Genomic DNA, 14,275 nt, shown 5'->3' with positions numbered 1-14,275 from the left:
CGCTACACAGCGCTCCGCACAAAGCATGCTCGTCCAGGTGCCCGGTTGAACCGGCAACCTGAGACTTGGGAGGGTTGAACTTGAGACTGAACGGGACTTGGACAGTGAGCTAGCCCAGGAGATTCCAGGGTCACAGCGTTTAGGGTAGCGCAGTGGGACAAACAAAACGGTGATTCAAAACGCTCCCAATGGAGGGGCTCCCTGAGGCCGCAGCTCCGTGGGGGAGGGGCGTCCGCCATTACCAAGGCAAACCGCCCCTACTGAGGTACACGCCCATTGCTGATGCAGCCTGCCATTGCCGAGGCAACCCGCTAAAACAGAGAGACTCCGCCACAGGGCGTACTGTATGGCATCAGGGTGGAGACCGCAGCATAAGGGTAGAGCCTGCAGCAACAGGGCGAACCTCAAACCAGCGGGGCTGAGCCTCGGCAGGCAAAAAGTGACTAGACTGCCTCCTAGCTGGGCAGGACAGCATGGCGGACACTCACAAGGAAAGCCCCACCCACCCCCAGACAGAGCATCTGAGAAAAAAGGGTTTTTTTATGAGTTATGTTGCAGCAGAATTAAACATAGCAGCCTAACAGCCCTGAATGAACAACAGAGCTCACAGCTCAGCACTTGGGCTCCTATAAAGTACAGACTGTCTCCTCAAGCAGCTCCCTGACCCCTCTATATCCAAAAGACTGACATTTGGCAGGCATCACCCTGGGACAAAGATAGCAGAAAAAGAAACTGGTAGCATTCCTCACTGTGCCACAGCTGCTAGAGGTGAACCCCAGACAAGCAGGGCCTGGAGTGGACCTCAGCAGTCGTACAGTGAAGGGGCTAGGTTGGTAGAAGGAAAACCAAGTAACAGAAATACTTCATCATCAACAATCTGGGTGTCCACTCGGAGACCCAATCTAAAAGTCAGCAACTACACAGACGACAGGTAGATAAATCCACAAAAATGGAAAGAAACCAGCGCAAAAAGGAGGAAAACACCTGAAACCAAAACACCTCACCTCCTAGACAGGACCAAAACTCCTCACCAGCAAGGGAACAAAGCTGGATGGAGAATGACTGTGATGAAATGATGGAATTAGACTTCAGAAGGTGGATAATGAGAAACTTTTGTGAGCTAAAAGAACATGTTTTTAAATGAATGCAAAGAGACTAAGAACCTTGAAAAAAGATATGAAGAAAGATTTGAGGAAATGATAACAAGAATGGATAACTTAGAGAGGAATATGAATGAATTAAAGGCGCTGAAAAACACAATATGAGAACTTCATGAAGCATGCACAAGTATCAATAGCCGAATTGACCAAGCAGAAAAAAGAATATCAGAAGTCGAAGATCAACGCAATGAAATAAAACAAGAAACCAAGATCAGAGAAAAAAGCACAAAAAGGAATGAACGAAGTCTCCAAGAAATGTGGGACTATGTGAAGAGACCTAACCTGCGCTTGATAGGCATACCAGAAGGGGACGAAGAGAATGAATCAAAGCTGGAAAATACTATTCAGGACATTATCCAGGTAAATTTCCCCCACCTAGCAAGACAGGCCAACACTCAATTTCAGGAAATACAGAGAACACCACAAAGATATTCTGCAAGAAGAGCAACCCCAAGGCACATAATCGTCAGATTCAACAAGGTTGAAATAAAGGAGAAAATACTAAGGGCAGCCAGAGAGAAAGGTCGGGTCACCCACAAAAAGAAGCCCATGAGACTCACAGCAGATCTCTCTGCAGAAACTCTACAAGCCAGAAGAGAGTGGGGGCCAATATTCAACATCCTTAAAGAAAAGAACTTTCAACCCAGAATTTCATATCCAGCCAAACTGAGCTTCAGAAGTGAAGGAAAAATAAAATCCTTTGAGAACAAGCAAGTACTCAGAGATTTTGTCACCACCAGGCCTGCTTTACAAAAGCTCCTGAAAGAGGCACTACACATAGAAAAGAACTACCAGTACCAGCCATTCCAAAATCATACTAAATGCTAAAGAACATCAACATAATGAAGAATCTACAACAACTAACGGGCAAAACAGCCAGCTAGCATCAGAATGGCAGTATCAAATTCACACATAATAATATTAACCCTAAATGTAAATGGACTGAATGCACCAATCAAAAGACACAGACTGGCAAATTGGATCAAAATCCAAAACCCATCAGTGTGCTGTATCCAGGAAACCCATCTCACATGCAAGGATACATAAAGGCTCAAAATAAAGGGATGGAGAAATACTTACCAAGCAAATGGAGAGCAAAAGAAACCAGGAGTTGCAATTCTCATCTCTGGTAAAATAGACTTTAAAGTAACAACGATCAAAAGAGACAAAGAAGGCCATTACATAATGGTAAAAGAATCGATACAACAAGAAGAGCTAACGATCCTAAACATATATGGACCCAATACAGGAGCACCCAGATACATAAGGCAAGTTCTTAACGACTTACAAAGAGACTTAGACTCCCACAAAATAATAGTGGGAGACTTTAACACTCCACTGTCAATATTAGACAGATCAACCAGACAGAAAATCAACAAGGATATCCAGGGCTTGAACTCAGACCTGGAGCAAGCAAACCTGATAGACATTTACAGAACTCTCCACCCCAAATCCACAGAATATACATTCTTCTCAGCATCACATCACACCTACTCTAAAATTTGACCACATAATTGGAAATAACGCACTGCTCAGCAAATGTAAAATAACTGAAATCATAACAAACAGCCTCTCAGACCATAGTGCAATCAAGTTAGAACTCAGAATTCAGAAACCAACCCAGAACCGCATAGCTTCATGGAAACTGAACAACTGGCTCTTGAATGTTGACTGGATAAACAACGAAATGAAGGCAGAAATAAAGAAGTTCTTCAAAACCAATGAGAATGAAGACACAACATGCCAGAATCTCTGGGACACATTTAAAGCAGTCTCTAGAGGAAAGTATATAGCAATAAGTGCCCATATGAGAAGAATGGAGAGATCCAAAATTGACACCCTATCGTCAAAATTGAAAGAGCTAGAGGAGCAAGATCAAAAAAACTCAAAACCCATCAGAAGACAAGAAATAACTAAGATCAGAGCTGAACAGAAGGAGATTGAGACACGAAAAACCCTCCAAAAAATCAATAAATCCAAGAGCTGGTTTTTTGAAAATATCAACAAAATAGACAGCCCACTAGCCAGATTGATTAAAAAGAAAAGAGGGAACCACCAAATAGATGCAATAAAAAATGATAAAGGGGAAATCACCACAGATTCCACAGAAATTCAAACCATCATCAGAGAATATTACAAACAACTCTATGCACATAAACTAGTAAACCTGGAAGAAATGGATAAATTCCTGGACTCCTGTGTCCTCCCAAGCCTAAACCAGGAGGAAGCTGAAACTATGAATAGACCAATAACAAGGGCAGAAGTCGAGGCAGCAATTAAGAGCCTACCACACAAAAAAGCCCAGGTCCAGACGGGTTCACAGCCGAATTCTACCAGACACACAAAGAGGAGCTGGTACCATTCCTTCTGAAACTATTCCAAATAATCCAAAAAGAAGGAATCCTTCCCAAATCATTCTATGAGACCAATATCATCCTGATACCAAAACCCGGCAGAGACCCAACAAGAAAAGAAAACTTCAAGCCAATATCCATGATGAACATAGATGCAAAAATCTTCAATAAAATATTGGCAAGCCGATTGCAACAGCAAATCAAAAAACTTATTCATCATGATCAAGTAGGATTCATCCCGGGGATGCAAGGCTGGTTCAACATACGCAAGTCTATCAACGTAATTCACCACATAAACAGAACAAAAAACAAAAACCACATGATTATCTCAATTGATGCAGAGAAGGCATTTGACAAAATTCAACAGCCCTTTATGCTAAAAACCCTTAATAAACTCGGTATCGATGGAACGTATCTCAAAGTAATAAAAGCTATTTATAACAAACCAACAGCCAATATCATACTGAATGGGCAAATACTGGAAGCATTCCCTTTGAAATCCGGCACTAGACAAGGATGCCCTCTTTTACCACTCCTATTCAATATAGTACTGGAAGTGCTAGCCAGAGCAATCAGGCAAGAAAAAGAAATAAAGGGTAATCAAATAGGAAAAGTGGAAGCCAAATTGTTTCTATTTGCAGACGACATGATAGTATACCTAGAAGACCCCATCGCCTCAGCCCAAAAACTCCTGAAACTGATAAGCAACTTCAGCAAAGTCTCAGGATATAAAATCAATGTGCAAAAATTACAAGCCTTCCTCTACACCAATAACAGACTTAAAGAAAGCCAAATCAAGAACGAACTGCCATTCACAATTGCTACAAAAAGAATAAGATACCTTGGAATACAACTCACAAGGAACGTAAGGGACCTCTTCAAGGAAAACTACAAACCACTGCTCAACGAAATCAGAGAGGACACAAACAGATGGAGAAACATTCCATGTTCATGGTTAGGAAGAATTAATATCGTAAAAATGGCTATACTGCCCAAAGTAATTTACAGAATCAATGCTATACCCATCAAGCTACCATTGACTTTCTTCACAGAACTGAAAAACCCCACCATGAACTTCATATGGAACCAAAAGGGAGTCCGCATAGCCAAGTTGATTCTAAGCAAAAATAACACAGCGGGGGGCATCACACTACCGGATTTCAAACTATACTACAAGGCCACAGTAATCAAAACAGCATGGTACTGGTACCAAAACAGAGATATAGACCAATGGAACAGAACAGAGGCATCGGAGGCAACACAACATATTTACAACCATACAATTTTTGATAAACCCGACAAAAACAAGCAATGGGGAAAGAATTCCCTGTTCAACAAATTGTGTTGGGAAAACTGGCTAGCCATGTGAAGAAAGCAGAAACTGAACCCCTTCCTGACATCTTACACCAAAATTAACTCCAGATGGATTAAAGACTTAAACATAAGACCTGGCACCATAAAAACCCTAGAGGAAAATCTAGGCAAAACCATCCAAGACATAGGAGTAGGTAAGGACTTCATGAACAAAACACCAAAAACATTGGCAACAAAGGCCAAAATAGACAAATGGGACCTAATGAAACTCCACAGCTTCTGCACGGCAAAAGAAACAGTCACTAGAGTGAATCGGCAACCAACAGAATGGGTTTGCAGTTTACCCATCTGACAAAGGGCTGATATCCAGAATTTACAAAGAACTCAAACAGATTTACAGGAAAAAAACAAACAAGCCCATTCAAAATTGGGCAAAGGATATGTACAGACACTTTATGAAAGAAGACATATATGAGGCCAACAATCATATGAAAAAATGCTCATCATCACTGGTCATCAGAGAGATGCAAATCAAAACCACATTGAGATACCATCTCACGCCAGTTAGAATGGCGATCATTAAAAAATCTGGAGACAACAGATGCTGGAGAGGATGTGGAGAAAAAGGAACACTTTTACACTGTTGGTGGGAGTGTAAATTAGTTCAACCATTGTGGAAGACACTGTGGCGGTTCCTCAAGGCCTTAGAAATAGAAATTCCATTTGACCCAGCAATCCTATTACTGGGTATATATCCAAAAGACTATAAATCGTTCTATTATAAGGACACATGTACACGAATGTTTATTGCAGCACTGTTTACAATAGCAAAGACCTGGAACCAACCCAAATGCCCATTGATGATAGACTGGATTGGGAAAATGTGGCACATATACACTATGGAATATTATGCAGCCATCAGAAATGATGAGTTTGTATCATTTGTAGGGACGTGGATGAATCTGGAGAACATCATTCTCAGCAAACTGACAAAAGAACAGAAAATGAAACACCGCATATTCTCGCTCATAGGAGGGTGATGAAAAATGAGAACACATGGACACAGGGAGGGGAGTACTAAACACTGGGGTCTATTGGGGGAAAAGGGGAGGGCCAGCGGGAGGGGGAGGTGGGGAGGGATAGCCTGGGGAGAAATGCCAAATGTGGGTGAAGGGGAGAAAGGAAGCAAAACACACTGCCATGTGTGTACCTATGCAACTGTCTTGCATGTTCTGCACATGTACCCCAAAACCTAAAATGCAATAAAAATTTTTTTTAAAAATGATGTATGATTGTTTCCCAAGGACCAGATGTGATCTAAGTGGGTGGGAGAACTAGCATCAGGCTGATTAAAACCTTCCCAACCTTGAGTAAGAGCTATTTAAAAAAATGGCCAGACATGGTGATTCATGCCTGTAATCCTAGCACTTCGGGAGGCCAAGGAAGGCAGATCCTGAGGTCAAGAGATTGAGGCCAACATGGCAAAACCCCATCTCTATTAAAAATACAAAAATTAGCCAGGCATGATGGCTTAGGCCTGTAATCCCAGCTACTTGGGAGGCTAAGGCAGGAGAATCGCTTGAATCCGGGATGAAAAAGTTGCAGTGAGCTGAGATTGTGCCACTGAACTCCAGCCTGGGGACAGAGCGAGACTTCATCTGAAAACAAACAAAAAAACCCAAAGAATAAAATCTGCCTAGGAGCACCACCTGGAGAGAAGGTGCAGCCCAGCAGCAAGAAGCTGAAACCAGAGCTGCCTGTGAGCCAAGAGCTCAGCTACACCAAGGGAACTGTAGGTGAGACCCCAGTAACGGGTTGGCTGGGGGTCTGGGAAGGACCTAAAAAATTGTCCCAATAGATAAAGAGCCATATACAAAGCCCAAGAAGCTTTCATAGCAGCTCTCACAATATGAAATTAGATCTTCCCCACCCCATCTTCCTTTCCCTGCCATGTCAATGCTGGGAGTCCAAAAGCAGCCATGTGAGTGAGGAGGAGGATCCCAGGGCACAGGAGCAGGAGGGGGTCAGGGGTACATTGAGAAGTTAATTAGAGTCTCTCCCTCCTCACCACACCCTTCCTTACACTTATACACACACACACACACACACACACACACACACACACACACAGCCTTTTGCGTGCTGCTTGCCCAAAACAGACCGAGAAGGTGCAAGGGAGAAGTTTTCAACTTTATTTTATTTACTTATTTGAGATGGAATTTCACTCTTGTTGCCCAGGCTGGAGTGCAGTGGCTCGATCTCCGCCCCCCAAGTTCAAGTGATTCTCCTGCCTCAGCCTCCCAAGTACCTGGGATTACAGTCACGTGCCACCACACCTGGCTAATTTTTTGTATTTTTAGTAGAGATGGGATTTCACCATGTTGGCCAGGCTAGTCTCGAACTCCCGACCTCAGGTGATCTGCCAGCCTTGCCCTCCCAAAGTGCTGGGATTACAGGTGTGAGCCACCACCCCCCACCCAAAATTTTCAACTTTAAATGGACTTGAATTTTGGAGAAGGGCTGTAGGGTGTTTTGGGATTTTTTATTTATACTTTTTTTGGCATTTTTTCATTGTGATACAATATACATAACACAAAATTTACCATTTTAACCAATTCACATGTATATGAATCATGTCAGTGGCCCCAGATATGCTCACACTGTCACATGGCATCTGCCAAAGCTGTTTATCCTCCCAGATAGACCCACACACACTAAATAAACAGTAACTCCCAGCCCGCTTCCCCCGCCCCTGGTAATCACTGCTCTACCCTCCAGCTCCATGAATGGAACCACACTTATTTTTTAATTGCAATTATCGAAATGAAACATTTTCTTTTTTTGAGACAGGGTCTTACTGTCTTCCAGGCCAGAGTGCAGTGGTGCAAATATGGCTCACCACAACCTCTGCCTCCCGGGTTAAAGAGATTATCCTGCCTCAGCCGCCCTAGTAGCTGCGACTACAAGCACCCGTCATCATGCCTGGCTAAATTCCTATTTTCAGTTGAGACAGGGTTTCATCATGTTGGCCAGACTCTTCTCAAACTCCTGACTTCAGGCAGTCCACCCACCATGGCTTCCCAAAGTGCTGGGACTGCAGGTGTGAGCCACCACAACTGGCTAAAATGAAACTGCTTCATCCTCCCGAGTAGCTGGGATTACAGGCATGCCACCACACCCAGCTAATTTTGTATTTCTAGGACAGATGGGGTTTCTTCATGTTGGTCAGGCTGGTCTCAAACTCCTGACCTCAGGTGATCCACCTGTCTCAGTCTCCCAAAATTCTGGGATTACAGGCATGAGCCACTGTGCCATGAAATGAAACTTTATAACTTGGAGTGACCCAAAAACTTTTTACCAAAGCACAGTGTCCCCAAAAGACGTGGGCCTGCTCTATATTCAATTCAAAAGAATGGTGATGGGCTGTCCCCACAGAACAAAATGCGAATGGAGATGAGGAAATTAAAATAAAGATAGACTGTGAGTCCTTTTTGTTCACCACACAGCTACACAAAGAAGAGATTTATTTTCCCCAGGTGACAGAAATGGGAAGGTATAGAGTCCAGGGTTGATACCGCTGGCTGAGCAGTTGGTGAGGCTCAGCCTCCTTCTAGCTGCCCACCACACTGTCTTTCACTGTAGTCCTTCTGTCCCCAGGGCCCAGGCCTAGAGGCTGAATTCCAGCAGGAAGAAAGGGAAACAGGCAAAGGCTTTTGGGAGAATTAGGAAAATCACTCCTGTGTTCTGTGGTTTGGAAGAGTGACCTGGTTGACAAAGCCTGCTCTAAAGAATCAAGAAGTAAGAAGTGCTGGGTGTGGTGGCTCACACCTGTAATTCCAGCACTTTGGGAGGCCAAGGTGGGCTGATCACCTGAGGTTAGGAGTTCGAGATCAGCCTGGTAAACATGTTGAAACCCCATCTCTACTGAAAAAAAATTAGCCAGGTGTGCTGATGCATGCCTGTTATCCCAACTATTTGGGAGGCTGAAACAGGAGAATCACTTGAACCCAGGAGACAGAGATTGCAGTGAGCTGAGATCATGCCACTGCACATAGAGCAAGACTCTGTGTCAAAAAAAAAAAGAAAGTAAAAATTGGAAAAAAAAAATTGGATTCTATTAGGGAGAATAGAGGGTAGGCAGCCAGAAACCTGACAAAGATCACTGCAGCAGGTAATATCTAAGATAAATAAAACTCTTGACACAAGAAAAAGGCTGGGGCCCAAAGACAACTAGAATCCTATTGGCAGGAGGTAAAAGGAGGGAATAAAGAACTAGATGCTACCAGAAAAGGCCTCGTAATTCATCCCCTCTGCTTCAGAAATATCAAGACAAAAAGGTGACAAAGCGACAGCCTCCTACTGGAATTGAACTTCCTCCCTTTGTCTGAGTCTTCCTCCTTAGTCCACGGCTAAGACACAGTCTTCCTGGGAGCCAGCAGGTCAGGAAGGCACAGATGCCCTCTGTTCCTCTGCAGAGACTTCGAGCCAGCGTCCAACTTGTTAGGCGCTGCTCCTGCCTCCCTGCTCCCGCTCCGAGCTGCAGGTGCTGTTTGCTGCCCTCTAGGGGCTTCTAGATGTATATGCATCAGTCGGTGTTACTAATTGTCAACAAAAGACACACTTCTGCCTGAGTTAAATAGAAAATAAATTTATAAAACATTTATGGTCACAGAAAGTGGATGGGGTTAGAGCTGTTGGAGAGCTAGCTCAGAGGCTATGCAACCAAGATCAATGTTCCAAATCATGTTGCAGAAATGCCTGGTGAAGGCACCACTGTCGCCACATCTGAGCCCCAGCTGCCACAGTTAATGTGCCTGGTGTTGACCATCACATACTGTGTCGCCACAACTCTGAGGCAAGGTTGTAAAAATGCACTGCTCTCCAAAAATAAATGACTTCTGGATTCTCTGGTGACTGGGATAAGGAACAACGCATTTGGCCAGGTGTGGTGGCTCATGCCTATAATCCCAGCACTTTGGAAGGTTGAAGCAGGCAGATCACATGAGGTCAGGAGTTTGAGACCAGACTGGCCAACATGGTAAAACCCCCATCTCTACTAAAAATATAAAAATTAGCCAAGTGAGGAGGCACATGCCTATGATTCCAGCTACTCAAGAGGCTGCGACAGGGGAATCACTTGAACCTGGGAGATGGAAGTTGCAGTGAGCTGAGATTGAGCCACTGCACTCCAGCCTGGGTGACAGAGATGAGACTCTGTCAAAAAAAAAAAAAAAAAAACATTTTGCAGGAGCTATGTTGATTTTACCCATAAATAAACACTTAGAGGCGGGGTATGGTGGCTCATGCCTGTAATCTAAGCAAGCGGATCACCTGAGGTCAGGAGTTCAGGATCAGCATGAACAAAGTGGTTAAACCCCGTCTCTACTAAAAATACAAAAATTAGCTGGGGCATGGTGGTGGGCACCTATAATCCCAGCTACTCAGGAGGCTGAGGTAGGAGAATTGCTTGAACCCAGGAGACAGTGGTGCAGTGAAGTGAGATCACACCACTGCACTGCAGCCTGGGCAACAAGAGGGAAACTCCAACTCAAAAAAAAAATCATGACTGAAGCTCAGTGTCAGAGAAGCTGATTCAATTGGCTCAGGACTGGGTGAAAGGGAGGGACCAGGGTATTGGTGTTTGGGTTTTTTTCCAATTGCTACAGGTGATTCCAATTGCAGAAATCACTAGCTAAAGCAGTGGTTCTCAGCCTTGCCTGCACATTGACGCCACCTAGGAAGCTTCAACAATTGATGAAGCTAAAATCTAGAGATTCTGATTTTGTCATTTAACTGATCTGCATAGGTATTTGAATTTTTTTTTCTACAAATACATGTGTTTGGTGAGTGACGGACAACAGAAGGCAGAGAGATGGTGCCGTACACGGCCGGTATAGGCTTGGAGGCAGAACTCCGGAGAGACAGACACGCAGACAGTCCTCCCAGCAGGGCAGGCCAGGCAGCACTCTGGGCCTTGTAAACCCTTGGTTGGTGGGTGAGAGCCAGCAGGAGGTCTGGCCCAGAGCTGGAGGGGCCCAGGCATGCTGCAGGCTCCCTGATCCGAGGTTCTGGGTGGCATCAATGGTGGCGCTGGGGCTCAACTCACATCACTTAGAGCCTTGCAAGACTCAGGCACTCAGGGCCTGCAAACTTGAACAGCACGAGGGTGGTGTGGTGCCCGTTGGAATTGTGGCGCTTCAGCTGGATCTGCGCCACCTGCTGCTGTCTCAGCAGCTGCACCTGCTCCTGGAAGTTGGTGCTTGGGTTCTGGCCGTACTGCATGAAGCCCATCTGGCCACTGGGGAAGGTGGGGATGGTGACTGGCAGAACTGCCACCTCTCCTAGATGAGGTCCAGGTGCAGCCACTGGCACTCACCCTGGCCCTCTTCCTTGAGGGCCATCTTCATGACCTGGGAATAGGACTCCCTGGGGAGACTTTTGCTGGGCCCATGAGTCTGAGGAGTCAGTGATGGTCGCATGGAAGGTCTCCTGATTCTGTTTCATGAACTCAAAACTGTCACCTACATGGAAGGTCAGCTTCAAGCTAGACTAGCCAACAGCCATGCCCAGCAGGAGCTTTTTGGGGACTTGGATGACATGTTCGATGATCTCACACTTGACCACGGACTCCACGGAGCGGTGTGTTTCACCACCTCGCACAGGACCTGGATGGTCAGCACCCGTTGGAGGCAGGAGGGGGTGGCTGCAGAGAGGCAGGTGGGCGATCAGCTCCTGGGAGGAGAACTCAGCCCCCTCTGTGCATTGGATGACACATATGACACCAGCATGTGGCCATACGTCTGGCTGCAGGTGAGGATTTCCTGGGAGCATGAGCACTGAGTTTGGAGCAGCTGCAGCAACAAGGCCTGGCTGAGCCACAGGCTGCAGGTCCCTTGGAACCAGTCCTCATGGATGGCGGCAGGTGGGAGGCAGCTGCGCCCTTGGGGCTGGGACTGCAGGCTGTGTGGAGCCGAGTGCAGTGGCTCAATCTCAGCTCACTGCAACCTCTGCCTCTGGGCTTCAAGCGATTCTCCTGCCTCAGCCTCCTGAGTTCCTGGGACTATAGACGCCCTCCACCACGCCCAGCTTATTTTTGTATTTTTAGTAGAGACGGGGTTTCACCATGCAGGCCAGGCTGATTTCAAACTCCTGACTTCGTGATCCACCTGCTTCAGCCTCCAGAAGTGCTGGGATTACAGGCGTGAGCCACCTCACCCGGCCAGTCGTTGAATTTTGTAAAGCTTGCCAGGTAATACTAATGTGCAGCTAAGGTTGAGAACAATTAGGATAAGAGGATGAATGAGGGAATGAATGAAGAAATTAATGAATCTACAGTCTTACACTTCAGACGTCAAGCCACTGTGTGTGTGTGTGTGTGTGTGTATTATCCATAATAATCACTGGGGGGACTGAGGCTTACAGAGCAGAGAAAGGAGCCCATGTTCTTGAGGGACTGTTCTGTCATAAGCACTGGTCTAAATGCTTTAAATGCATTTTCTTGTGAATCCTCTAAAAAACCCCAGGAGGATGAATATTGTTATCCCATTTCACAGAAGTGGGGTGAAGATGCCTAGAGGTTAAATGTCTTGCCTGCAGTTATATATTCAGTTATTAGCTGACACGGGAGTAGACCCAGGCCTCCTAAAACAAATGCCAACCCCCACCCCTACCCTGAGCCCTGAGCCCTGAAATGGGAAAGGCCAAACTGGGAAATGTGCCTCAAACCCAGCCAGTGGAGGTCTCGTCCAAAAGAGCTCATCAGGCCCTAGCTGTAGGAGCAGAGGAACATTGGTTGGGCATGGTGGAGCTGAAAATAATGCTGCCTGCTGGACAAAAGGGGGCCGAGGCTGGGGCAGGAGACGGGGCAGCACAGACCCCTAACATTCTCAGATGCCTTTTCTTAAAAAGAAAGGACTGACCTTCATTCTGAGATTCTAACTTTCTTACATTGTGTTAACAGAAAGTGAAACCAAATTATTTTATGACATCATAATATGTCATAAAATAATCCAATGGTCATTTTGAGTCCCACCCTCCCACCATTGGCAAAATTAGAAGGTGGTAACCCTAGGCTGCTCTGATTGTTTTTTTTTTTTATTATTGGTCCAAGAAAAAAAAATGGGGAAGCCAAAGGTTTCTCTGGGGAATTAAAGACAGACGCCAGCTAAGGGAAGAAACAGGAGAGAAGTGAAGACAGCAGGTGAAACTGAATTTGTTTTGAGACTGAAGGCGTGGTCCCAGGACTGTGGCAGTGAGGAAATCATGTCCAGCTGGAGCCAGACTTTGAAGTGGAGCCTAGGGATCTGACTTCACAGGTTCCCCTGGTGATTGTGATGAACGTTAAAAACCTCCATACTTGCTTGTGAAGAGACCTCCAGAAAGGGAAGCAGCTGGAGGGCCAGATGAGATGATGGATGATTTGAAGGATGATTTGTATGGCTGTTGTTTTAATGTAGAAAATACTTCAGCTTTTTCATTTTTACTTTTTTATTGAAAGACAATATTCATATAGAAAAGTACACGTCATCAGTGCCCAGCTTGACACATTTTCACACTCAGGACAGTCCTGTAACCAATGCTCAGATGAAGAAACAACATTTTGACTGGGTGAGGTCACACCTGGAATCCCAGCACGTTGGGAGGCTGAGGCAGGTGGATCACCTGAGGTCAGGAGTTCGAGACCAGCCTGGCCAACATGGTGAAGCACTGTCTCTACTAAAAATACAAAAAATTAGCCAGGCGTGGTCGTGCACACCTGCAATCCCAGCTACTCGGGAGGCTGAGGCAAGAGAATTGCTTGTGTGCCTGGGAGGTAGAGGTTGCAGTGAGCTGAGATTGTACCATTGCACTCCAGCCTGGGCAACAAAAATGAGAACTCTGTCTCAAAAACAAAAAAGAAAGAACATCTCCAGCATCCCAGAAGCCCTCTCATCCCTACTTCTAAGGGCAGACTCGTTTTGCCTGTTTGTATACTTTATGTAAATGAAAGCATATTGCATGTGCTTTCTCAGGCCTGGCTGGTTTCCCTCGTCCTTACATTTGTCAGACCTGTGTATGTTATTTGCATATGATTGTAGATCGCACGTTCTCATTGCCGCAGAATGGTCCACTGAGACTTACATCACTCATTCTACCGATCATGGATGTTTGATGCTTTCCAATTGGAGGCATTACAAGTAGCACTGTTTTGCAACAGGTCCTTGATGGGAATCCCAGAACAAACTTGGCAATGCTTGGTTTCCAGGCTGCGGCCTCCTGAACCAGAGTCGCATAACACACCAGGGAGGTCTCTTATGAACCAAGTTCCTCCCCAGAGAAATCCAGACCCGGAGTAGCCACAGGCTGAGCCTTGACTCTGGCCAGAGACCAGATACCCCAACGCCAGAACCTAGTCACGTGCTGACCCAAGCATGTGGGACCCCCAACCCAAGTCGCCATGCAACTGGA

Source organism: Callithrix jacchus, chromosome 17, assembly GCF_049354715.1.
Source record: "Callithrix jacchus isolate 240 chromosome 17, calJac240_pri, whole genome shotgun sequence".
NCBI lineage: Eukaryota > Metazoa > Chordata > Mammalia > Primates > Cebidae > Callithrix > Callithrix jacchus.
Note: the sequence above shows the minus strand (reverse complement) of the source record.